The following is an 18,413-nucleotide window of genomic DNA, read 5'->3' on the forward strand; positions in this document are numbered from 1 at the left end:
AATTAAGACATTTTTAACTAATCGCATCTGATATAAAATTTAGTTATCTTTGTTTTATTTCTATACGACTTTGTTACAAGATGAATCGTTTTAAAGTTATAAGCAAAAAAAATTAAAAAAAAAACGAAATTTTTTGAAATTTTTAAATATTTTACTTTTTTTATTAATGTTCCGGGCATATTTGAGAAGGAACATAAATCAATTATTATTAACGAAGTTATCACCTAACTTTATCCGCAAAAATCTGAATGCCACCTCTCACATCCACCTAAAAACAGATCCTTACTGGTCTAAGAGCAAAGTTTTTATTTTGGCTATGTAAGGATGACTATATGAGGAGTTGATTTGTAAATGTGATTGTAAACTTGTATGGTATGTTAAACAGTAAATGGTAAAGTTCAATTAGTTACCACTATAAACAGCCCGGATTAATCGATAATAGTATAAAAGGCCCGGTTTCAGGTAAAATTTATATTAGGCTTTATTATGGGATTACCGTCTAGTCAGTGTTAATTGCAAAAGACCAACTCTGTCTACCTCGGTGGCTTATCGCTCTGGGTGGGTCTTAACAATGGGCCAGGTCAGATAAATTTAATAATATTTACGACCGCACTAATTGAACTCAAACCATTTACTGTTGAACAAACCATACTGTAAACTTGATTGAAGTTGATCATTTTATTTCGTAGTATAGTCTAGTCTACACTATCATAAGCTCCTTTAATATCAAGAAATAATGAAGCTTGGTAGTCATTTCGAGAAAGACACAGCTGTGTATCTGTAACCAGTTGACCAACAGCATCACCAGTGCCATATTTTATTTTAAAACCGTTCTGAATTTGAGGAGAAGCATTTGTGTTCTTGAACCACCATTCCAATCTGTTTTTGACAATCCTTTCAAACATTTTTAATATACATGGTAGCAAAGAAATGGGTCTGTATGATTCGCTTTCATCTGGGTTTTTATCGGGTTTCAGAATAGACACAACAATAACTCTTTTCCACTCTTCGATACATTCACCGCGTATTAAAATGTCCTTCATTATTTGGGTTAAAAATATTTTAGCATTCATTGATAAATGATAGAAAAATAGAAGCATTCGAGATGTGGATGTACCGCAGGATGTTGAGAATATCGTGGACAGAGAGAGTGACAAACATGGAAGTGTTGCGAAGGATGCAGAAAGAAAAAGAACTAGCGCTTACTATTAAAAAGCGCAAACTGCAATACTTGGGACATATAATGAGGGGACAAAAGTACCAGCTACTACAATTAATTATTCAGGGAAAAATAATAGGTAAAAGATCCATTGGCAGAAGAAAACATTCATGGTTGAAGAATTTAAGAGATTGGTACAAGTGCAACAGCTGCCAATTATTTAGATCTACGGTATCAAAAATACGCATAGCCTTGATGATAGCCAAACTTCGGAACGAGGACGGCACCTGAAGAAGAAGAAGGTAAATGATAAATCATAGGATATTGATTTGATCATATCCAGGAGAGGTATTTTTTCTATTATCTAATGCAAAGTCAATGTCATTTAAACCTATAGGCTCCAAAAATATGATTTTTCTTGTTTTATTCTCGCTTGGTCATTCAATGGTTTATATTGTTATACACCATTGGCGGAGCTATTATATCGAAAAAATGATCTTAATAGTTAGAGTTACCAGATTTCTTAGTGGTTTTAGTATGTCTTTGCATTTTTTTTGCTTGGGTCCAGAGCTCCGTAACTGGAGTATTTTTGTTTAAATTCGCACACCACATACGCCAGTTATATTTAGCTTTTTCTTTGAGATACTTCTTAACTCTGGCTATAACTTCTTTGCACATTATGTAATTTCCCAGAGTGCTATTTATTTTATAAATATGCAGTTTGTGTTTTCTCTCTTTTATAGCAGCCTCACATTCGTTGTCCCACCAAGGTGGTAAAACTTTTGTGAATTTATTTCTAGGAGCCTTGTTTATAGGTATTGCTGTTAAGGAAAAAAATTAAGTATGTGACTTTATATACGAGTAGCACACAAAAACGCTTACAGTGGAACCTCGATAAGTCGGATTAATCGGGACCGCGGCCAATCCGGGTTATCGAAAATCCGGGTTAGCCGGAGAATATGGTAAAAATTAATAAAATATGGTATACTTACAGATAAACTCGATTATTAATTCAAAAACATGAAATACATATGCACAGTACATCTGAAATACGTACAGTTGTATACGGTATTGTTTATTTCTTGGTAAAAAACTCAGTCAAACTGAAAAAATGCTTGTTCTGTCTGATGAAAATCGGTCCGGGTTAGCCGGACTTCCGAGTTATCGGAGGCCGACTTATCGGGGTTCTACTGTATTTCTCGAGATACTGACCACAGTGTGGTGAATGGATAATTGTGGTCATAATTTATGTTTTTGATGGTGCTGAAAACGAAAATGAGATTTATTTTAAATTTTATGTGGGGGAACATTGTCAAAATCGCAATTTTACCCCAAAATAAAAAAAGACGAAATCAAGTTTCTTTGCGTTTTACTCGCTACAACTCTGTTCTATTTTAATATTTTTTTCTGAAATTTTTACAGTAAATATTTGTTACCTTTTTAAAGACAATGAATTCTGTTTCAATATTTTACTCTTATTTCAGTAAAAGTTATGAATTTTCTAAATAAAAGGTGCAGATTCCTGAATTGCAAAGTTCAGTCGCAAAAGTTGAGTGACAAAATTTGATATTTAGCTTTTTAGGTAATTAAGTTTATGTTAAAATACATATATAGAGTACAAAAAAAAATGTTTTATAGAAAAAAGTGGTTCAACTTTTAGTTTAAAGAAAAACATGATTTCATTTTTTTTATTTTTAGGGTAAAATTGCGATTTTGACAATGTTCCTCCAATTAAAATTAAAAACACACCTCATTTAATTTTTAGCACCGTCAAAAATATAAAGTATGACCAAAATTAGCCATTCACCACACCGTGGTCAGTATCTCGAGAAAGAAGCGTTTTTTGGTGGAGTGCCACTCGTATATAAAGTCACATACCCTGTGTTGGTTAAAATTATAAACTAAAATTTTGTTACTCAATAAACAAGAAACTAACGAAATCTGACGACAAAATGTTTAAAAATTAACAACTCTTTTTTAAGTCTGTTTAAACATCTCAGAAAAATTTCATTATAATCTAAATACTTCAAGGCTGATACAGTAATAATTTTCGAAAGGAAATATTTACAGCAACCAAAGATACAATGAAAGTTATAATTGAAAAATCAACTAAATTGATTTTTCTCATTTTACATAAAATTTTATTTTTGAACATGTTCCACCAATTTTAGATAAAAATAAACTTCATATTCGGATTCCCCGACCCCGAAGACATAAAGAATGACCAAAATTGGTCATTCACCTGACAGATGATTTTCGTGGTCGGTATAACGTGATTTTAGGGGTTGCTGTCGCTCGCCTATAATAGATAAGTATGTAGATATTATCACATATCACTACTAGTCCGGCAAGGATTGTTATGCGCGCAAAAAAATTTGATGAAATGGCCTATGCGTCAGTCGCCAGTCAGGCGCCAGTCACTGCTATCACACTGTAAACAACGCTGTGCGCATGCGTACGTGTACTAGTAGTCCATGTGGTGAGACCGCCCCCGTCTGAAAAACATTTCTAATTCGGTTTCTCTGCGGATTCATATTCAAAAATGTCCCCTTTAAACAAATCTGAAGGGTGCCGGACGGAATTTTTGTGCAGAAATTGTTTAAATTTTTTTTTTTAACAAATACATAAGATCACCTTTTATTGCTCCAAAAAATATATTTTTATATTTTTAGGTTTTTTGGGTCATTCTAAACAAGAAAAGTGTCTTGTGATTTTTCTCAAAAATTGACAGTTTTCGAGTTATAGGCGATTTAGAATCTAAAAAATGCGAAAATACGCATTTTCGAGGCCCAAAAACTCATATTTAAATTAGTATTTTGAAGGGGGCCAATAACTTGGATTAAAGTTTAAAAATTCCTTTTCAATATTCCGAAGAGTGATCGGGTCTAACTTCAATTTAGACCGTAGTTTTTTAATTGTTAATTATGCATATCCATCCGATTTTTTGGCCGGTGCGGGACTCTCTATTGCAAAAATCTACCATTTTCCTCCGAAAAATATTTTTTCTGGATTCTTTGGTACATTCTAAATAAAATAAGTTTCCTGACATTTTTCTTAAAAGTTACTAGTTTTAAAGTTATAAGCGATTTAAAATGCGAAAATGTTTTTTGTCATTTTTCGGATTTTAAATCGCATATAACTTTAAAACTATTAACTTTTGAGAAAAATGCTAAGAAACTTATTTTATTTAGAATGATCCAAAGAATCTAGAATAAATATTTTTCGGGGGAGAATAGGAGATTTTTGAAAATAGTGCGCGCCGCACCGGCAAAAAAACCGGATGAACACGCATAATTAACACATAAAAAGCTAGGGTCTAAATTGAAGTTAGACCCGATCACTCTACGCAATCTTGAAAAGGAATGTTTAAACTTTAGTCCAAGTTATTGGCACCTTTCAAAATACTAATTTAAATATGAGTTTTTGGGCCTCGAAAATGCGTATTTTCGCATTTTTTAGATTTTAAATCGCCTATAACTCGAAAACTGTCAATTTTTGAAAAAAATCACAAGATATCTTTCTTGTTTAGAATGACCCAAAAAATTTAAAAATATATTTTTTGGAGCAACAGAAAGTGATCTTATGTATTTGTTTAAAAAAAATTGTTTAAACAATTTTTGCCCAAAAATTCCATCCGGCATCCTTCAGATTTGTTTAAAGGGGACATTTTTGAATATGAATCCGCAGAGAAAGCGAATTAGAAATGTTTTTCAGACGGGAGCGGTCTCACCACATGGACTATAGCAGGGGTGGCCAAGCTTCTTGATATTCCGAGCCACTTTTCCAAAGTTGAAATTTTTCGCGAGCCGCAATTAAATATCTACGTATTCAAAAATAAAACTTTTTTAACAGAACTACATTTATTGAAAACAGAAATAAAATTACGCAATATTATCTAAAACTTAATTACATTTGTTTTCCTTCTTTTGACAATTTTTTAAAATTTGGTGAATAATTTGTGGCAGCACTTCTCAGTAATTATTTTTGAAGTCGCGTAAAATGACTAAAATGTATAATCCAAATTACAAATTATATCCGTAGCAATAGTTAAGCCGGTCACTCACGATACTGCGGCGTCGTTCAATTTTGTCGAATTCGACTAAATTGACAACAATTTTGATCGTGTGTGACCGTTCATCCAACAAAATTGTTACACTTTTACCACAAAGAGACTAGCCTATCTGCTGCAGTACTGCAGAATTGATATTATCGATGGTTTTATCGAACGACACCGCAGTACCTTGAGTGGTCGACTTCAAAATCGGTATTGAGTCGGTTGATTACTGACTTTTATGTCGCGCCACTCTTAATGTTCGTTCGGGAAATTTTCGATGTGTCATATCATTTTTAGCTCGGATGGAAATGGAATTTGTTATAAAGTAGCATTTAGTCTTTCATATTTGTTGTCAGTAATTTAAAAACATTTTGAAATACATATGGAACGATAATAATTTTTTTAAATAATAACACAAAATTGAAAAGGAACTCGGGTACATTTATCGAGAGCCACAAGTAATCCTTCAAAGAGCCGCATGTGGCTCGCGAGCCGCAGTTTGGCCACCCCTGGAGTATATTATAATCAGCTCTGATAAGTGGGTTCGCGGGTGCCTGTCGGCGACTAGTCGGCTACAAATTAGTAGCAAAACGCATGCGTACTTTAAAATGATATAATTTAAATAATATCGTTAAGAGATAAATATACACTGTGGGCCGAAATAAAGAAGTACATTTTTTAGTTGAAAATATCTTTTTGGTTTTTTGGGTGATTTAATTTCTTTTTGCAGAGCTAATAGCCCAACATGTCCTCAATATGACTGCAAATTTGGAAGCAAAAATAACGTACAGGGTCGGACTTATCAAAAAAATTATATAACGGTGCATTTCAGCTCGTTGCAAATGAAAACTGTCTTAGCTAAAATTGAACTGATATACTCTTTGGTAGGTTAACTATCCAGAACACTTCAGTATAAACGAAATTTTTCAAAATTGTCGGATTCGCAAAATATCATTTTTTAATTTAAATAATGTTCAGAAAGCGCCTTCGCCATAAAATTTAAAAGATCCCGAATTTGTAAAATATAATTTTTTTCTTAAATTGGGAAATCTTATTCGAGTACTTTTCTAATGTGTTTACCAGAACGAAACCCTCTTAAATGAAAATTAAAAAAATGAAAATATCTCGAAAACTAATAAATTTGGGCATAGGGAATGTTATATAAAAATTAAAGTACATTAATGTTACTTTTCAATAATGATATAAAATACAGGATGTTCCATTTAACATTACCTACTGAGAAAATAATGTACTTGCGTTTTGACTCACCCTGTATTTGATATAAAGAAAATTAGCAATATCGACCATTCTTGAAAATTTTGACAATACGTTAAAAAATATGGCATTAATAAACCATTGTTGTTTTGCTTATTTTTATTTATACAGGGAGTTGACCTTGTTACGATTCTCATATAAAATTGGTTATAACTTTGTAAATACCCTGTACAACATAACAAACCTTTATATTTTTGTGATGGAGAAGTTAACAGGATTTCGAATTTAAAATAAAATATAGGGTGTTCTATTTAAAAAAACAAAAGTTTGGTCTGCCACTGTGTTATCAAACACCTTGTAACATTCTAACTAATTTTGTAATGTGAAGCTCAAAGGTGGCTAAAATTTTTGTTATTAACTTTTATTGCTATCTATTACTATAGCGGAGCTATTGAGCTTTACTCTACTAATCAATCACCCTGTAGATATTAACTAATCAACAGAAAAAATCAGATGGTTAATAATTATTTTTCATGACCTCGTTAATTATACATGTTGGAGAATTTTTTTGATAAGACCTTGCAATTTGGAAGACACATAACATTTTGGCTAATTGAGATAATTGCCTTGAGAATTACCAAAAAAAAAACCAGTTAGTAATAATTCTTTGAGAATTATCAAATCAACATATTTCCCCGACTATAATGTAAGACATACATTTAAATATTCAAATAAAAATAAAATAAACAAGCCAGGCAATTTGCGATGGATTTTTAACTCTTCAAAATGCATGGGTATACGTATACTTGCATGGGTATATATATTTAATATTAATATTATATCGCACCTCCGCTCAAAGAGTGGCATAAGTCAAAAAAGCAAAGTTTCGAGAAAACGACGTTTAAAGTTTGTTCTACAAAATTTTCGGGTTTAATTCAAAATCTATTAAATTAGAATAATAGTTATTTATTATATAAGTGTTAAAAGTACACGTTTAAGGCACGCATGTGAAAGTTTAAGCACGCATTCTTGTTATCTGCTGCTTTTTCTGACGATTAGAATGGCAGACGGCACACGTTGGTTATTAACTTCTTGATTGTTGATATGTGTTTTACTGTTACAGTTTTTTGGAAAGAAATCTAACCTTTCTCCCTTCGGGAGCTTCAAGTCATCCACACCGGTGATGGAACTAAGGCTGACACAATGGAGACCATGAAATTTAGGCTGCAATGACCAAGACCGTAGCTGCTCTGACCTAGGGCCACAACATCTGCCCAGATCAAGAGAAGTCCACAGCAGCACCATTCAACATCAAGAAGTTACCATAGAATAGAATAGAATAGAAATATGCTTTATTGTCACTGAAAATACAAATTTTATGGAAAAAGCTTAAAGTCAGAAAAAATAAATAAATAATATCTAACAATAACAATAACAAATACAATTTTCTGAAATTTGGTAAATCGTCAATATAAAAAAAATATACATAAATACAAAATATAAGTTAATAAAGTAAAGAAAAAAAAACAAAATCGATATATTGCAACAATTTATAGAAATTGCAAAGTGAATATACAACAAAGTAAACTATTTATAGACATATGAACTAATAAGTTTAAGCTGTTGCATGTGACACCCAAATATAGATAAGTTTGGTTACTTGTACATTACTGTAATTTCTTAGTTAGTCATTAAGAAACTCTTCTACTGAATAATATGGTCTTTTAGATAGATGAGCTTTTGTCATTTTACGGAACTTGGGGAAAGATGTTGCAGATTTGAGTTGTAAAGGAAGATGGTTGTATAGTTTTTTTGCGGAATATAATATAGATTTCTTTACTAACTCAGAGGACGGGATCGGTAAATAGACATCAAAATTTGAATTTCTGGTGGAGTAGTCATGACGAGGCCTTGCTGGAAAGACATGCATGTGTTTACGAATTAAGCAAACAGTTTCTAAAATATATAAAGATGTAAGGGTTAAAATGCCGTGATCTTTGAAGTAACTTCTGCAATGTGTTGTTCTTCTGAGGCCAAACAGATACCTTATTGCTCTTTTTTGTAATTTAAAAATAACATCTAATTGGGCAGCTGTACTAGAACCCCAAAAAGGAAGACCATATCGAAGATGAGACTCGAACAAAGAAAAATATGTTAGTTTAGAAGATGCTAAATTGAGTTCTTTCGAAACAGATCATATAGCACAGCAGGCTGAGGCGAGTTTCTTACTTAACACATCGATATGAAGGGACCATTTGAGGTTGCTGTCTAAAAAAATACCAAGAAATTTTACAGAATCAACGGTAGAGATATGGCTGTTATTAACAAGCAGGGGTTGAAGAGCACTTTTATAGGATAATGCTACTGTCTTATCCACGTTAAAAGAGAGTAAATTAGAGTCAGACCAGGTTTTTATCGTAAGCAAATCAGAAGTTATAGTTGCATGAAGAGATGCAATAGTTGAGTTGCTCCAAGTGATACTGGTATCATCAGCAAAAAGAAAAATTTTTCCATCGATTTTTAAGTTAGTGATGTCATTTATAAAGATAAGGAACAGTTGAGGACCCAATACTGAACCTTGTGGTACTCCACATACAATGTTTTTGAGACTAGAGTCAGTATCATTTGCTAACTAGTTGTTTCCTATTATTCAAGTAAGATTGGAACCAATTCAAAGAAATACCTCGAATCCCATAGAAATTTAGTTTTTTAATCAAAATGTCGTGATTTACACAATCAAAAGCTTTGGCATAGTCACAGAAAACAGTGGCAGTATAAAGATTATTGTTTAGTGCTTGGTAAACCTCATGAAACACAGAAAACAAGGCATCAGTGGTACATTTATTAGTTAAAAAGCCGAACTGATTTTGGGATAAGATGTTGTTATCAATGAGAAAGGACATAAGACGGGTTTTTATGAGTCTCTCAATAATTTTTGAAAGTACTGGTAGTAAGGCAATAGGTCTATAGTTGCAAGCATTAGATTTTTCACCACCCTTATGAAGGGGAATAATAATGGCTATCTTTAGGCACTCTGGGAATTTGCCTCTTTCAAAGGAATCATTAATTAGTGAGACGAGGTTTTCCAACACATTTTCTGTGAGATTTGAGAAGATTTTTATGGATAGTCCATCAGTACTACAGGATGATTTGCTTTTGATACTATTGATAGTTTGGATCAGTTCAGATATATCGATTGGTCTTAAAAAGAATGAATTCGAGAACACTCCTGAATTGGGGAGATAGGAAATGGAATCTTTTTGTGGCAAAATAGTAGAAGTTATATTTTTACTCACATTAACGAAATATTCGTTTAGATTTTCCGGGTCTGGAAGGGCAAATGTTTGAACTGCGTGAGTTCTATTTCGAAGATCGTTTATTATGGACCAAGTTTCTTTTGCAACACTTTTAGAGCTTTCCATACGATTTTGATAGTTAGGCTTTTTTAGCTGATTTGATGAGTTTTAGATAGGTTACCCTGTACTTGGTGATATATTGAGTGACAGAGACGTTGGTAGCAAATTTCTTGATATACAATAGTGAGCGCATATTTTTGGCTGATATGCGAATACCTTTTGTAGCCCAGGGTTTGTGATGTTTTGGCTTAATTGAAATTAAAGGAAATGCCTTATTGAAGATAGAGACAAGCTTTTCTATAAAATCATTGAAATTATAGTCCACGTCCGCAGAAGGAAAATGCCACTCAGAAGTTAAGCATAAATTTTGAAATTTATGAAAATTCCGAGCGGAAAAAATCCTACCTAAACGTCGGGTTTTCGAGGAGGGTTTGCTGAAGATGTTAAACTTCGTAAATACTGCTTCATGATCTGATAATCCCGCATTAATAATTGTAGAGCAGACATCAAGGGGTGATAAATCTGAGACAATATAGTCAATTATGGTAGATGAAGTTTTTGTAATCCTTGTAGGAGAATTAACGTGCATTGAGAGACCATATGATTCAAATATGTTGACCAAGGACATTTGGGTAGCACAAGCAGCATCATAATTAATGTTGAAGTCCCCGCATAGAATTTTTCTGCTTCTATGAGGCAAGTCATCTAACAAATTTAGCAGGTTCTGAAAAAATAGTTCCACAGGGGAGTCAGGTGATCTATAGATGCAAATAATGTAAAGATTAAGATTTTTATTATAAACTGGGGAAAACTCAAAGAAGGCTTCATTTAACAGAAAGTCATATTTTGTAATCAGAGAAAAATCATTATTTCTAGAAAGAATTAGGGTGCCTCCATGAGCTGAACTTGGACGATCATACCTAGCAATTGTGGTATATTTTTCTACAAAAAAAGGCTCGTTGACTTCAAGCCAGTGCTCTGTAACCGCAACTATCGGGGGAAATCCTAATTCTTCCAGAAACAAAAATAATTCGTCAGTTTTATTTCTTATAGAACGAATATTAATCAGAACCATACTAAAGTTGTCATCACTAAAATTATTCGAGGTTTCTAGTTCCTCAGAACACGTCGTGTTATTTAAAAATTTCGTCTTGGAGAGCTAGTAGAATAATAATTTCGGTGACATTCCCTTCATTTTTGGAGATGTATGATTCTTTCTGAACTTAGAAAGGACCTATAAGCAACAAGATCAGCTTCCACCTCAGCTGGGCCAATTCCATAGGCATCATTAAATTCTAGAAGAATTTTTCTTAGTTCCTCAGTCTTGGTAGGTAGTTCTTCGGAAGCCAAAAATAGTTTCACACTGGTGTTGGTATATCCATCACAAAATACTGAGGCAGGCTGGTCGTGTAGGAAAGCAAGATGTAGCTTAATTGCTTTTAATATATCCGGTTCCCTTAATCTTGCTAGAAGATATCGACTGTTTGAGTTATTGGTTAATCTAACTCTTGGTGGTGTTAAAGGATCCAAATTTATGGATGGTTCCAAAGTATCTTTCTTAATGAAATTAATTTGGGGACGGAACGGATCTTTAGATTTGCAAATTTCGATGACCTGCTTGTCAGTAAGTATATTTGTGTTTTGAACTTCATTTTTGTTTTTACTTGGGATGGTAATTGGATTTTCCAAGCTAACTGGGCTTCTGATGTGCTTCGGTTTCATATTTGCCTCAGATGAAGTTGTTGGTTCGGAGCATGAGGATTCTGTAGACCATTTAATGTTTACACCAGGTGGCCAAATTTCCTTATTAAATAATAAGTCAATAGATGTTTTAGACTTAATACCTATTTTGAATGAGGACCCTGTTGTTGTGTTGGCATCTTTAAGAAGGGCATAACATCTTATATATTCCTTGATACCTAGCTTCTCTTTAATGTAGTGAACTACTTGAATAGGAGTGTAAATTGGGGTTAAGTTGCTAATAACGACAAAGTGGCATTTATCTTCTGCACTTTTTGATTTTGTGACTGGACTAGCTTCGAAATGTTGAGTGTCTTCGGTTTGAGTACTTGAAGTGGCATACACAATGTCTCTCTTCGACACATCTTTCTTCGTTGGTATAGCAGATAGTTTATTTGAAAGATTACTCATTTGATTAGATATTTCACTTACGTTTGAAGAGAACCTATCTAGTCCCAATTTTATCTCAGATGAATTTGAATCTTGGACTTGCACCTTAATCGTGTCATTGGAACAGCCGAAAAAAACTGACGATATATTGAAGATATCTTGTTCCATCTGCCTTATCGATTTTAAAAGATATTCAGGGTTTAGCAGGTTATTTAATTTATGTATCTCGTCAAGTTTTTTCGTAATATAGTCTAATTTGCCGTCATTTTTGGTTAATAAATCATATGTCTCGATGAAAGTTGGCAAATTATCAGTGAGTTTTTTTGTAACTTGAATTAAGGCGTCAAAATTCTCTTGTGGTATTTGATTTTTTGAAAGATTGTTAATTTTTTCATTTAGATATCTGAGACTAGGCGAATCACATAAAGTACAGAAAAATCTTAAATGAGAATTTTTTGGGTCCAGTAGAGTTTTTGCCGTTGTTTTATTGAGACCAGAACATTTGATGCAAAAATACCGTTTACAATCTCCATTACAACGTATCTGATATTTTTCGTTTTCAGAAAATTCAGCTAAGCAAATTTCACAATTTTTGGACGTCATGGTGTCAAGGTTAAATATTATACAAATATTTAACTAGGTCGTTTAAACTTGGTGATGTGATGATATTAATAAAAAAAATAAAACACTTACAGCTAGTATTCACAACACATCAAATCAAAACAAATAACAAAATGTGTAAACACAAGAAACAAAACAAAACATACAACCGTACGCTTCCAGTGCTGGTTAACGTAACCATCAGCTACCAAAAGCCATAGGTATAATCCAGAATTGTTAGTTTTTGTCAAGAATTTGAATAAATTTGTTAATGCAATTTACTATGTCATATTTTTGTTATACCTTTCATCATCATCATCTTGGTGCTACAGCCCTTAGAGGGCCTCGACCTTCTCAAGCTTTCTACGCCATTCTGTTCTGTCCCTTGCTTGAATTTTCCAGTTGCCGACTCCGATCTTCTCGACATCCTGTGTTACCCCGTCCATCCACCTCAGCTTTGGTCTACCCCGTCTTCTCATTGCCACGGGTTGCGCTGTTAGAATAGTTTTTATCATGTTCGATTCAGGGGCCCGGGCTATATGTCCTGCCCACTGCATGCTGTTTCGCTTAATTATAGTGATAATATCTTTTCCACCAAACGTATGCTTGTAGATATTCTGCAGTTCAAAGTTATATCTACGCCTCCATATTCCGTTCTCACAGACCGCTCCGAATATCTTACGCAGCACCTTTCTTTCAAAAATCGACAGAGCGGATTCATCTGTTTTAGTTAGCGTCCATGCCTCTGATCCATATGTGAGAACGGGGACTATCAATGTTCTATACAGCCTTATACGAGTTTTTTGAGACAGACATTTGTTAGCTAAGTGCTTTGATAGACTGTGATAACACCTGTTTGCAATTATTATTCGTCTTTTTATTTCCTCTGATGTGTTATTATTGGGGTTAACCGATGTTCCTAGATATATGAACTCTTTGACCGCTTCGAAGCTTTGGTCATTGATGATTAGATCTGCGTCAACATTTCCAGCTCTTGTGTTTTTGTTAGTCGCCATGAATTTTGTTTTATTTCGATTTATATGTAACCCCATTTGTTCTGCTGCTGCTACTAGCTCGGTTAGGATTTCCGCAGTTCTCGCTCTGGTTCTTGTTATAATGTCCATGTCGTCTGCATATGCTAGAATTTGGACAGGTCTATTGAATATTGTTCTCCTGCTATCTATATTAGCGTCTCGTACGACTTTTTTTAATGCTACATTAAAAGGTTGACACGCCAGCGCATCTCCCTGCCTTAACCCCCTATGTATTTCAAATGGGGTTGACGAGTGGTTTTGAATTTTTACTGCTGATATCATCTTCGCCACTGTCACTTTTATCATACATATGAGTTTTTTTGGAATTCCTAACTCATTCACAGCGTTGTAGAGACTTGGTCTTAATACACTGTCATAAGCAGCTTTAAAATCGACAAAAATATGGTACATATCTATGTTAAACTCTTGCGCTTTTTCCAGGATCTGCCGTAGCGTAAAGATCTGGTTAATGGTTGAACGTCCACGCCTGAATCCTGCCTGAGATTCTCCTAGAAACTTTTCGGTATAAGGCTTCAATCTCTCGTGCAAAATGTTTGACAATATCTTGTATGCTGTATTTAGGAGAGTTATTCCGCGGTAATTATTGCATTCCAGTTGGTTTCCCTTTTTGTGTAATGGGCATATTAAGCCTAAGCTCCATTCTTCAGGCATTTGCTCCTCAGACCAAATTTTACAAACAATTTCTCGCATCACCTTGGTGAGCTGCTCTCCACCGTGCTTACATAACTCTGCTTGGATGCCATTGCTGCCTGGGGATTTCTGGTTTCTTAGTTTTTCTATAGATATTTTCACTTCTACCGAGGGGGGTTCCACGAGTTCCTCATTTCGGTATTCCAGCTCTATATTGTTAGTAGGTTCCCCTTCCAGTAACTCTCTAAAGTGCTCTACCCATCGTAACAGGATATCCTCTTTGTTGTTAAGTAAGTTACCTTCCTTATCATTACAACAGTTGATTCTCGGTTTGAATTCTTTTCTAATAATATTTATTTGATGATAGAACTTTCTTGTTTCTCCGTGACTGATATGGGTTTCGAGCCGTTCTAATATGTCATTTTCCGAGTCTCGTTTCTTTTTTCGGTGTATGCGTTTTTCCTCTCTCCTTAAGTTTTTGTATCTATCTATTGTTGTCCTAGTTTTCTGTTGTTGCATGGTTCTAAATGCCTCGTTCTTCTCATCTGTTATTTTTTTGCAGTCTTGGTCGAACCAGTCGTTTCTTTCTTGGGTTCGGGATATTCCTAATGTGCTTTCGGCTGCTAATTTCAGAGCCTCCTTGCAGTTGTTCCACATTACCCTGCTTGACTGGTCGACTGCCCAGGTGTGTTCTAGGGTTTCTTTTATATGTGACTGGAACTGTTTCTCTATGTTTTCATTTTTTAGCATATGTAAATTATATTTTACTTGTCTAGTGCCCCTTTCTTTCTTGGCATTGGAAATTCTTTGTCGTAACTTGGCCCCTACCATGAAATGGTCTAAGTCAATATTTGCGCCTCTGTAACTTCTGACGTCCATTAGGTTTGTAAAATGCCTTCTGTCAATTATAACATGGTCAATTTGATTTGTGGTGTGTCCATTTGGTGATATCCAAGTTGCTTTATGGATATTCTTATGATTAAAACATGTACTTCCCACAATTAATTCTTTGGAAGCTGCCATACTAATAAGTCTTAAGCCATTGTCATTAGTAACGTCGTGAAGACTGTGTTTACTACCAATATAATCTTGGTAGCATATCTCCTTTCCTATCTGGGCGTTCATGTCTCCAATGATTATTTTAATGTCGTTTTTGGCACAGTTATCATATGCTCTTTCGAGGTCTTCGTAGAATATTTGTTATATCTTTATTGAACAATAAACATGATTAGTTAAAACTATTGTTTTGTTTGCTTCCATTCTAAATTTTCAGAGTTCATTTCTAATATTAGGACAAGGCGAACACACGCCTGAGTGACTGAGCTAAACTGAGGGTGTAGCAATGGCTATCTTGGATGATTGAGGTAATATTTTCGAATATTGTTTCAATTAGCTGGGGTAGTCCATCGCTTATTTCGTTACACTGGCCTCTAACGAAATTCACATGAGTGCCTTAAAAATGTATACTTTTTCTACAAACGTAATTATAGGACATTATCTACAAAAATTTTACTTGAACTTGACTGACATTCCATTTTAATATTTTTTTGACATTACATCAAAATTGCTTATACGGTCAATACGAACTGCAGTGCCATAAAAATTTTAAAGCACTAGTGCCTTAAAGTAGCATTTTTAACGCTCGTATGGAGTGCTAAAAATTGCATTTTTAACACGGTTGTAGAAAATAACTATTATAATGGTTTTTGAAGCTCTATAAAATAGCCTATGTATATTAAAAATATTAAAAATAGACGTCACAGACTGTATAGTGTCACAGAGTTGTGACACAATACAGATAAAATATCGAAAAATTTACGAAATATGAATTATCAAAAGTGACACTTTCAGTACAGAACATAATATCATTATTAGTCTGGGCTGATTATATCGGAGAATAGGCCATTTTTGGGAAAAGTTATTTACCAGCAATTTTATTGCTGGAATCGAATGTTATGATTGTATATATTAATAATGTAGCTATGCAAAGTCCGCAGATAGTATGCTACTTTTTTTATAAACAAAATGGCGCCCGAAAATCGGGTTTTTTCAATTTTTGCTCTATAACTCCAAAGATTTTAACTTTACACGAAAAACACTCAAATAAAAATGCACCGCAATTAAATTCTGCATAGAGACGTGATTTTTTCTATTTACTTCGACGAAAACTTTCCCCGAAAAAAGCGGGTTTTTCCAACAAAATCTTTAATTTCAACTAAACTTTTAGATAAGTAATTGTTAATCCATAATTAAATAACTTGGTAATGTGAAAGCCCTTTTCATATAGATTATAATTACAGAAGCCGATGAAAATTGAATAAACAGTTTAGCAACAATTGAATTGTTAATTAAAAATTTACGGTCACTATAATAACGACAATAATTATGATGCATAAGAATAACTATGATTTTTTCATAAAAAGACACTATACCTATCTAATTCACTTTACAGAATTGGAATTGGACTATTTAAGCGGCCTCAGAAGTATTTTAAAATTATAAACAATTTTTTGGCTTATAAACAAATAGAATATCTCGGGAAATGTTAAACTAAATTAAATCGTAAAAACGGTATTCGAAAAATAGCGGTAGGACGCTTCTTTTGAAAGAAAAAACGTTTAATTATGATGAGTAGTTCCTGAGATACAATCGGTCAAAATTGACCGAAATTTACGGCAAAGATATAAACAACAGGATCATAATTTTCAAACCATCACCTTTTTATTTTTGTCCTCTTTCTCCACACCAGTTTTCATATCCTTAAAATACTCATAACATATATTATTATAATAAAAACTATCGATAATACGTGTGAAAATTGCCAAAAGTAGCAAAATTCCAATCAAAAATTAGGTTGGAGAAAATGTAACCCTCAAAGTTCAAAATCGGTATACGTTACAAAAATGCATTTTCTCGGCTTCCCATCGAGCAATTTCCTTCATTCTTTTTTTGTTCCCAACTAACTCGAGGAGAGCCATCGATCTAACGCATTATTAAATATCAAACTTGCTTTTGTTTTGTTATAATAAGTTAATTTATTTATTATAACACAAAATTTTAATTTGTTTAAATAAAAATTGTTTAAATAATTATACAGCTTTCAAATGAGAACGTTTATGTTTTTAACTTTAAAAGGTACAGTTGTAGTAAGTTTATCTAAAAAAAGCCTACAACTGGAAAAAATATGTAGTTTTCTGTTCTTATAAATAAATTAATCTATTCTAACAAAACAAAAGCAAGTTTGACATTTAATAATACGTTAGTTCGATGGATCTACTCGAGTTATTAGGGAACAAAAAAAGAATGAAGGAAATTGCTCCATGCGAAGCCGAGAAAATGCATTTTTTTAACGTATACCGATTTTGAACTTTGAGGGTTCCATTTTCTCTAACCTAATTTTTGATTGGAATTTTGCTATTTTTGGCAATTTTCACACGTATTATCGATAGTTTTTATTATAATAATATATGTTATGAGTATTTCAAAGATATGAAAATCGGTGTGGAGAAAGAGGACAAAAATAAAAAGGTGATGGTTTGAAAATTATGATCTTATTGTTTATGTCTTTGCCGTAAATTCCGGTCAAATTTGACCGGTTGTATCTCAGGAACCACTCGTCATAATTAAACGTTTTTCTTTTAAAAGAAGCATCCTGCCACTGTTTTTCGAATACTGTCTTCACAATTTAATTTAGTTTAATATTTCCCGAGATATTCTATTTGTTTTTAAGCCAAAAAATTGTTTATAATTTTAAAATATTCCTGAAGCCGCTTAAATAGTCCAATTTCAATTCTGTAAAGTACATTAGATAGGTATAGTATCTTTTTATGAAAAAATCATAGTTATTCTTATGCACCACAGTTATTGTCGTTATTATAGCGACCGTAAATTTTTAATTAATAATTCAATTGTTGCTAAACAATTCATTAAATTTCCATCGGCTTCTGGAATTGTAATCTATATGAAAAGGGCTTTTACATTACCAAGTTATTTAATTATTGATTAACAATTACTTATCTAAAATTTTAGTTGAAAATTAAAGATTTTGTTGGAAAAACCCGCTTTTTCCGGGGAAAGTTTTCGTCGAAATAAATCGGGAAAACACGTCTCTATGCAGAATTTAATTGCGCTGAATTTTTATTTGAATGTTTTTGGTGTAAAGTTAAAATTTTTGGAGTTATAGAGCAAAAATTGAAAAAAACACGATTTTAGGG

This window comes from Diabrotica virgifera, chromosome 3, assembly GCF_917563875.1.
Source record: "Diabrotica virgifera virgifera chromosome 3, PGI_DIABVI_V3a".
Classification (NCBI taxonomy): domain Eukaryota; kingdom Metazoa; phylum Arthropoda; class Insecta; order Coleoptera; family Chrysomelidae; genus Diabrotica; species Diabrotica virgifera.